A 9,062-nucleotide genomic window follows, 5' to 3' on the forward strand; every position below is an offset into this window, starting at 1 on the left:
ATGTTTCCATGGAGTTGTGGCCCTGCCCATTCAGTGTTGGCATTGATTGGTTACTGGAGTACTAAAAGAGCCACACAGGCCCAGAAGCTAGCTGTAGCTGAGACAAACACTTTGAAGATGGCTGTTGGAAGATGATGCAGACATTTTGGAGAACGCCATTTTGAAACACAACCTGGGAGCAAGCAGATGCCAGCCACGTGCCTTCCCAGCTAACAGAGGTTTTCTGGATTCAGGTACCCTATAGTTGCTGCCTTACCTTGGACACTTTATGGCCTTAAGACTATAACTTTGTAACCAAATAAACCCCCTTTTTAAAAGCCAATCCATTTCTGGTGTTTTGCAAAATGGCAACATTAGCAAACCAAAATGCTAACCAAAAATTTGCAGCAACCCAGAGAGCACTATATAAAAAAAAGTCTGGTTCTTGGTAAGAACAGTGAGTTTTGTGCCATTTTAACTTACTCTAGTCCCATTCTCCATTCTCCAGTTCAGTGGTAGCCTTAAAAATAACAGCCCACTACACTGGTACCAGTACCAAGGGAGGGGGGAAATCAGGCATCATTTGGAAAGAATTGTACTTAGATGTTCTGCTTGCTGGTTCCCTGGAACACTCACTCAATAGGCTTGTCTTTATCTTACCTAACTCGGAACTCACCAAGTGCTAAAGCCACTACCCAAGGGGGATTTGTTGAAAACATTTACAGGCAAATGTTTTAGTCACATGAAGCAATAAGTAACAGTTGAAGCAAGCAATAGACTAACCAAAATGCTTCAGATGAAAGACTGAAGAATGACATGCTTTGAGGAATAGGGGCTTTTAAAATCTCTGGTGTATTCCTGGGAATATAGAAGACCACATGCATGCCCATGGCTGTGCACATCTTCAGGAATGACCTGAGAAGGGCCTAGGCTCTCACCTCTGGCTGGCCTTGAGGCTCTGCATAAGCAGGAAATAAAGGATAAAGGCAGAGTTGTAACCTGCCTGACTGAGTGTGGAAAGCAAGGTCCAACATACACACACAGACCCCCTCTGCAAAGACTGGGAGATTTTTTGGTTCTGAGCTTGTAAGGAAATCTCTGTCTAATCAGTAGCTGACCACCAAGCTAATGCAACAGAGACTTCAGTGACTGCACACACAATAAAGAAAACAAACTCTACAATATTTGAGAAAAGTCACTAAACAAACAAATGAACAATAACAAACCTAGGGAAGGGGGAGAATTGATTTCCAGAGTGCCACATTATAATATTTAAAATGTCCAAGTCTCAACAACAAAAAATATTATGAGGCATGCAAAGAAATAAAGTATGGCCAATACACAGGGGGAAAAAAGCAATCAATAGAAACTGAACCCGAAGAAACCCAGTATTTAGTCTTTGTCTAATATTTACTAGACAAAGACCATTTTAAATATGTTCAAAGAGCTTAAGGAAACCATGCTAAAGAATTGAAGGAAAGCAAAATAATATCTCACCACATGGAGAATATCAAATAGAGAAAGAAATTATAAAAAGTAACCAAATAGAAATTCTGGATTGAAAAGTACAATGACTGGAGTGAAAAATTCACTGGAGGAGACCCACAGCAGGTTTGATCAGTCAAAAGAAATAACAAGTGAACTTGAATATATATCAATTGAGATTATCCACTCAAAAGAACACAAAGAAAAAAAGTGGAGAAATATGATCAGAATGTAAGAGATCTGTAGGACACCATAAAGAATACCAACATATGTATAATAGGAGTTCTGGAAGAAAAGGAGAGAGAGAAAGGGCAGGAAGAATATTTGAAAAAATAATGGTTGAAAACTTCATAAGTTTGATGAAAAACATTAACCTTCATATTCAAGAAGCTCAATGAACTCCAAGTAGGATAAACTCAAAGAGACCTACATTGAGACACATTTGTCATAAGTCAAAGAGAGAACCTTGATAGTGGCAAAACAGAAGCAACTTATCAGGCATAAGAGATCCTCAACAAGATCAAAAGCTGATTTTGCATCAGGAACCAGGAAGGCTTGAAGGCAGTGGGGAAACATATTCAAAGTGCTGAATGAAAAATGTTTGTTAACCAAGAATTCTATATTCTTAAATTCTATCATTCAAGGCTAATAGAAGACATTTCCAGATGTACACAAACTGAGTGAGTTCATTGCCAACAAAACTGCCCTACAAAAACTCTAAAGAGAGTACTTCAGGCTGAAATGAAAGGGTACTAGGTAGTAACTCAAAGTCATATAAAGAAATAAAGAATAGCAGTAAGGATAAGAACATAGGTAAACATAAAAGACAGTATTAATTATTTTTTTTGTTTTTAACTCCTCTTGCTTCCTACCTGATTTAAAAGATAACAGCATAAGTCAATAATTATAATCTGGCAGTCTTGTCTTGAACAAGTCTAGCAGCTTCACCCATGAATGGAACAGTGGTAGTGGCCCCCCTCAGAAGACAATCAGATCACCCCTTCCCATGGCCTCACCATGGTGACCTATGGGCAGAGCTATGTGAGGCCAATGTGTATTCCTCCATCATATGCTGACCTTGGCAAAGCTGCCAGAGATACTTTCAACAAAGGATTTGGTTTTGGCTTGGTGAAACTGGGTGTGAAAACAAAGTCATGCAATGGCATGGAATTCTCAACATCTGGTTCATCTAATACAGTTATTGGGACCTTGGAGACCAAATACAAATGGTGTGAGTATGGTCTCACTTTCACAGAAAAATGGAACACTGATAACACTCTGGGAAAAGAAATCATAATGAAAGATGAGATTTGTCAAGGTTTGAAACTGACATTTGATACCACCTTCTCACCAAACATGGGAAAGAAAAGTAGTAAAATCAAGTCTTCTTACAAGAGCAGTGTATAAACCTTGGTAATGATGTTGAATTTGATTTTGCTGGACCTGCAACCCATGGTACAGCAATCTTTGGTTATGAGGGCTGGCTTGCTGGTTAACAGATGACTTTTGACAGTGCCAAATCAGAGCTAACAAGGAATAACTTTGCAGTAGGCTACAGGACTGGAGAATTCCAGCTACACACTAATGTCAATGATGGGACAGAATTCAGAGGATCAATTTATCAGAAAATATGTGAAGATCTTGACACTTCAGTAAACCTTGCCTGGACATTGGGTATCAACTGCACTCATTTTGGCATTGCAGCTAAATATCAGTTGGATCCCACTGCTTCTATTTCTACAAAAGTCAACAACTCTAGTTTAATTAGGGTGGGCTACACTCAGGCGACTCTGTGGCCTGGTGTGAAGCTTATGCTGTCTGCTCTGGTAGACGGGAAGAGCATTAATGCTGGAGACCACAAACTTGGGCTTGTCCTGGAGTTGGAGGCTTAATCCACCTGAAGAAACATCTGGGAATTGATATCAGAAGATTTGGCCTTAATATATTTCAATTGTGACCAGCAGGCTTTTTTCCCCCAAGAAGGTGATAAAAACAAAGGATGACCTAAGCAAGAGCTGTATTTTAAATACTTAGATAGTTACTTGTTAGCTGGTTTCTAGTTGAATTGGTTATCTAGTTACCAATGCTGCAGTTGTGTAGTCACCTATATATTATTTAATTGTATTTAACTGTTAAATGTGCTATCCACCAACAATGAAATTGACCTTTATGAAAACTGAAAAAAATTATAAATCTTTATTGATGGACACACATTGTATAACATTGTAATATTTTAATATCAGAATTAAGGGGGTGGGACATATCTATAGTTTTTGCATACTACTGAATACAAATAATGTTAGTATTAATCAGAAAAATATTTTTATAAACTAAGATGTTAATTGAAATCCCCAGGCAGCCACAAAAAAACAACTGAAAAATATACAGTAAAAGAAATGATGAAGGAATTAAAATGGTACACTATAGAATGTTTAACACATAGAAGGCAAAATAGAGAAACTGAGGGAAAAATGATATAGTGCATTCCAAAACAAAAAGCAAAATGGCAGAGGTAAGCCCTTCCTAAACAGTAATTACATTAAATTTAAATGGATTAAACTCTTCCATTACAAGGCAGAGACTGGCAGAATGTATTTAAAAAGTGATTCAACTCAATATTGTCTGCAAAAGACCCACTTTAGAGTCACAGACACAAATTAGTTGAAAGTAAAAGGATGGAAAATGATAGTTCATGACACAGTAACAAAAAGAGAGCTGGAATGGCTATGTAAATATCAACCAAAATATATTTTAATAAAATAATTTTATGAGAGACAAAGAAAGACATTATATAATGATGAAAGGATCAACTCATCAAGAAAACATAAAAATTATAAACACCTAACAACAGAGCCCCCAAATATATAGAGCAAAAACTCACAGAATTGAAGGGAGAAATAAGGCAATTCAACAATGAAAGTTAGGGATTTCAATACCCTACTTTAAAAGTGGGAAAAATAAAAAATAAAAAAGTGGATAGAACACTACAGAGAAAATCAATAAGGATATGGAAGAATTGAGACGCACTCTAAACCAACTAGACCTAACAAACATCAATAGAACACTTCACCCAACAACAACAGAACACATATTCTTTTCAAGTGCACATGGAACATTGTTGAGAATAGACCTAGGCCATAAAACAGCCTCTTTAGACTTCAAAGGATTTAATTCATTCAAAGTATGTTCTCTGACCACAGTGGAATAAAATTAGAAATGGAAAACAGAAAGAAATTTGGAAATTCATAAGATGTAGAAATTACAGAACACATTGCTAAATAACCATATGGGTCAAATATGAACTCACAAGGGAAATCAGAAAACATCTTGAGATGCATGAAAATGAAAATACAACATACCAAACTGAATGATGCAAATAAAGCAATGTTTAGCAGAAATTTAGAGCTACAAACTCCTGTATTAAAAAAAAAAAAACTCAAATAAAATCTACCTTAATAAACTAGAAAAAGAAAACCAAACTAAACCTGAAGCAAGAAGAAGGAAGGAAACAACTTTAGAGCAATAATTAATTAAATAGTTCATAGAAAAGCAATAGAGAAAATCATCAAAACCAGTATTGCTTCTTTGAAAAGATCAACAATATTAACAAACCTTTAGTTAAACTGATAAAGAAAAAAAAAAGAAGACTCAAATTACTAAAATCAGAAATGAAAGTGTGGAGATTTTTACAGACCCTACAGAAATAAAAAAAAAAGATTATAAGAATACTATGAACAATCATATACCAACAAATTATATAACAAAGATGAAATGGAAAAATTCCTAGAAAAATACAATCTACAAAAACTAACTCAGAAGAAATATAAAATCTGATATATATTTAACAAATAAGGGGATTGTGTCACTAATCAAAAATCTTCCAACAAAGCAAAGACCAGGCCCAGATGGCTTTGCTGGTGAATTCTAGTAAATTTTTGAAGAAGAATTAACACAAATCCTTCACAAACTCTTCCAAAAAAAAAATAGAAGAGAAGGGACCATTTTCTAATGCATTCCATGAGGCCACTATTACCAAAGCCAAAGACATTACAAGGAAAGAAAACTACAGACCAATATCCCTTATGAATATATATACAGAACTCTTCAGCAAAACACTAGTAATTCCAATTCAGCAGCACATTAAAAGGATTTTACACCATGAGCAACTGGGATTTATCCCAGGAATACATGGGTAGTTCAACATAAGAAAATCAATCAATGCAATACATCATACTAATAGAATAAAGGACAAAACCCACATGATAACCTTAATATATGCAGAAAGTTGTTTGACAAAATTCAACACTGTTTCAAAATTAAAACACTCAACAACTAGGAATAGAAGGGAATTTTCTCAAGGACATCTATACAAAACCACAGCTAACATCATACTTCATAGTGAAAGACTGAAAGCTTTTCCCCTAAGATCAGTAATAAGAGAAGGATGTCCACTCTCACCACTTCTTTTCAAGTGGTATTGGGAGCCCTAGTCAGGGCATTAAGGTAAGAAAAAGAAATAAATGGCATATTGATTGGAAAGGAAGAAGTAAAACTATATTTGCAGATGAAATCTTTTATATATAAACCCATGGAGAATCCACAAAAAATACTATTAGATCTAATAAATGAATTCAGCAAAGTTGCAGGTACAAGATCAATATATAAAAATCAGTTGTATTTCTATACTGTAGCAATGAACAATCTGAAAACAAATTTAAGAAGACAATTCCATTTACAATAGCATCAAAAAGAATAAAACACTTAGGAATAAATTAAATCAGAAAAGTACAAGACTTGTACACTGAAAACTACAAAATGTTGTTGAAAGAAATTAAAGATGACCTAAATAAACAGACAACCCATGATCATCAATTGGAAGACTTAAGATTGTTAAAATGGCAATATGCCCGACACCGATCTACAGATTAAATATAATCCCTATCAAAATTCCAACTTTTTGCAGATATGAACAAGCTGATCCTAAAATTCATATGGAAATAAAAAGAACCTGAACAGCCAAAACAAATCTTGAAAACAAGAACAAAGTTGAAGAACTCACCCTCCTGATTTCAAAATTTCTACAAAACTGCAGTAATCAAAACAGTGTGATACTGGCATACAGATTGATGGAATAGAATTGAGAGTTCAGAAATAAACCCATGGTCAATTGATTTTTGACAATGATGCTAAGACTGTTCAATGGGGGAAAGAATAGTCTTTTCAACAAATGGTGCTGTACAACTGGATATTCACATACAAATGAATGAATCTGGACCCTTTTCTCATGCCATATGCAAAACATGAGATAAACTCAAAATGGAGCAAATATCTAAATGCAAAACTCATGGAAGGAAACATAGATGGAAATCCTCATGACCTTAGATTAGGCAATGGTCCCTTAAATATGACACAAAAAATCAACAAAAGAATAGACAAATAGCACTTCATCAAAATTAAAACCTTTTGTGCATTAAAGGCACTATCAAGAAAATAAAGACAACTCCCAGATTGAAAGAAAATATTTGCAAATCATATATCTGATAAGGCTATCATATCCAGAATATATAAAGAGAAAGAGAAATGATACCAGATGGAAATTTAGATCTCCACAAAGGAATACAGAGCAATAAATGGTATATATACAGGCAGATAAATATTAAAGACTTTTGTTTTCTCATTTTAAAAAGGTAATTGTCAATCTAAAGCAAATTCAATAATATATTGTGGTGCTTTTAAAGAACAAAAAGGATGACAAAATTAGTGCAAAGGAAGGACAGGAAAATGAAAGCATTGTGTTTCAAGGTTCTTATATGTGAAGTGATAAAAGATTCTGTGAACTTGGACTCGATAAGTTAAAGATGAATATTTCAAACCATGTCAACCACTAAAAAAGTAAAACAGAGTGTTTGGTTTGCTAAAGCTGCCACAATGCAAAATACCAGAAATGGATTGGCTTTCAAAATGGTTGTTTGTTAGTTCACAAATTTACAGTTCTAAGGCTATAAAAATGTCTCAATTAAGGCATCAATAGGATGATACTTTCTCTGAAGAAAGGCTGATAGCACCTGGGATTCCTCTGTCACATGGGAGGGCACATGGCTGGAGTCTGCTGGACCTCTCCCATGGTTACCTTTTGGCTTCTGTTGCTTTCTCCAAAATGTCCCTGGCCTTCTGTCTTAGCTTCTCTCTCTCTCAGCTCCTGTGCATCCTTACTTTTTCCTCCCAGGGTGTTTCTCTCTAAGTGTCTGGGTGTCCTCTGTTAGCTTCTCCAGGGCAGAATCTGGATTTCATCTCTTAGCTTCTCTCCTGGTTCTGGTTTCAATGTCTCTGGGCATTTCCTCTCTAAGCATCTCTGAGTTCTCAGTTTCTCCAGGCCAAACTCTGGGCTTCATCTCTTAGCATTTCCAAATGTCTTTTTGTCTGCATCTCCAAGAATCTGGGTCTGTATTCTCTCTGATCTCTGTTAAGGACTCTAGTAAACTAATTAAGACCCACTGTTCTAGTTTGCTAATGTTGCCAGAAGGCAAAACACCAGAAATGGATTGGCTTTTATAAAAGAGGGTTTATTTGGTTACACAGTTACAGTCTTAAGGCCATAAAGTGTCCATCAACAAAGGGTATTCACTGGAGGATGGCCAATGGCATCCAGAAAACTTCTGTTAGCTGGGAAGGCATGTGGCTGGCATCTGTTCCAAGTTCTGGTTCCAAAATGGCTTTCTCCCATGATGTTTCTCTCTAGGCTGCAGCTCCTCTTCAAAATGTCACTCTTGGGAGAACCTAAGATGGTGGCCAGGTGAGACAGGAAAAAAAAAATATCTCCGTGAAAAATACTAGAAAAAAAACAGAAAGTGACCCAGAGTACCAGTTTCAGTGATGCGCCCGTTGGATGAGGCCTCCTAGCACCACAGGGGCCGTATACTTGGTATAACCAGGAGTCTGCATTCCAAAACGAGTGAGTAAGCTGGCTGGAAGACCCGCAGCCATGCTGTGGTGTGGGGAAGCCGGGGGTTGACGGCTGGAGACAGACTGGTCCTTTAAAAAAAAAAAGGGGAAAAACCCAGGAGCGGCCACAGTTGCCGATGGTGGAAACCGTGCAGCGAAACACGACAGGAGTGAGCTGAGCCAGCCTCTCGGTGTCGGCCGTGGAGGATAGCTTGTGGCAGACACCCTTGGGACCAGGGGAGTGCAGGGGAGAGCCGGAGGGAGGGAGAAGCCCTGCGGCTTGTAGCTGGATCCCCAGAGGGCTGGATAAACTCCTGCCTGGAGCCGTGCCCACAGCCCAGAGCCCCGCCAGTTGTCCTGGAGCTGGGAAGGAGGAACTGTGCGAAGAGAGGGGGTTGTAGAGACACCCCTTTCAACCATTTTTGTGTCAGGCTGAGAGTGCCCCAGCACGGCAGGGTGGCCCGGGGCTTCCCTTGAGGGATGGCACACAGTTGTGATGTAGCACAGCCTTCCCTCAGCAGAGGTCCTGGAAGATCACAGCTGAGAAAGAGGGCCCGCTTGGAAAACCCAGGGACACTGCGCCAAGTCTGGTGGTTTGTGGGTCAGCGAGAGAGAGGGTCTGGGATGGATCCGAAATGAAGGCTTAGACTCTTGTG

General features: G+C 37.6%; 1 pseudogene; it reads left to right on the top strand.

Annotated features, from left to right (window-relative positions):
* Positions 1-2,481: 2,481 nt before the first annotated feature.
* On the top strand, positions 2,482-3,356 carry LOC119522926 (annotated as a pseudogene).
* Positions 3,357-9,062: the final 5,706 nt, after the last annotated feature.

Source organism: Choloepus didactylus, chromosome X (genome assembly GCF_015220235.1).
Source record: "Choloepus didactylus isolate mChoDid1 chromosome X, mChoDid1.pri, whole genome shotgun sequence".
Classification (NCBI taxonomy): Eukaryota; Metazoa; Chordata; class Mammalia; order Pilosa; family Megalonychidae; genus Choloepus; species Choloepus didactylus.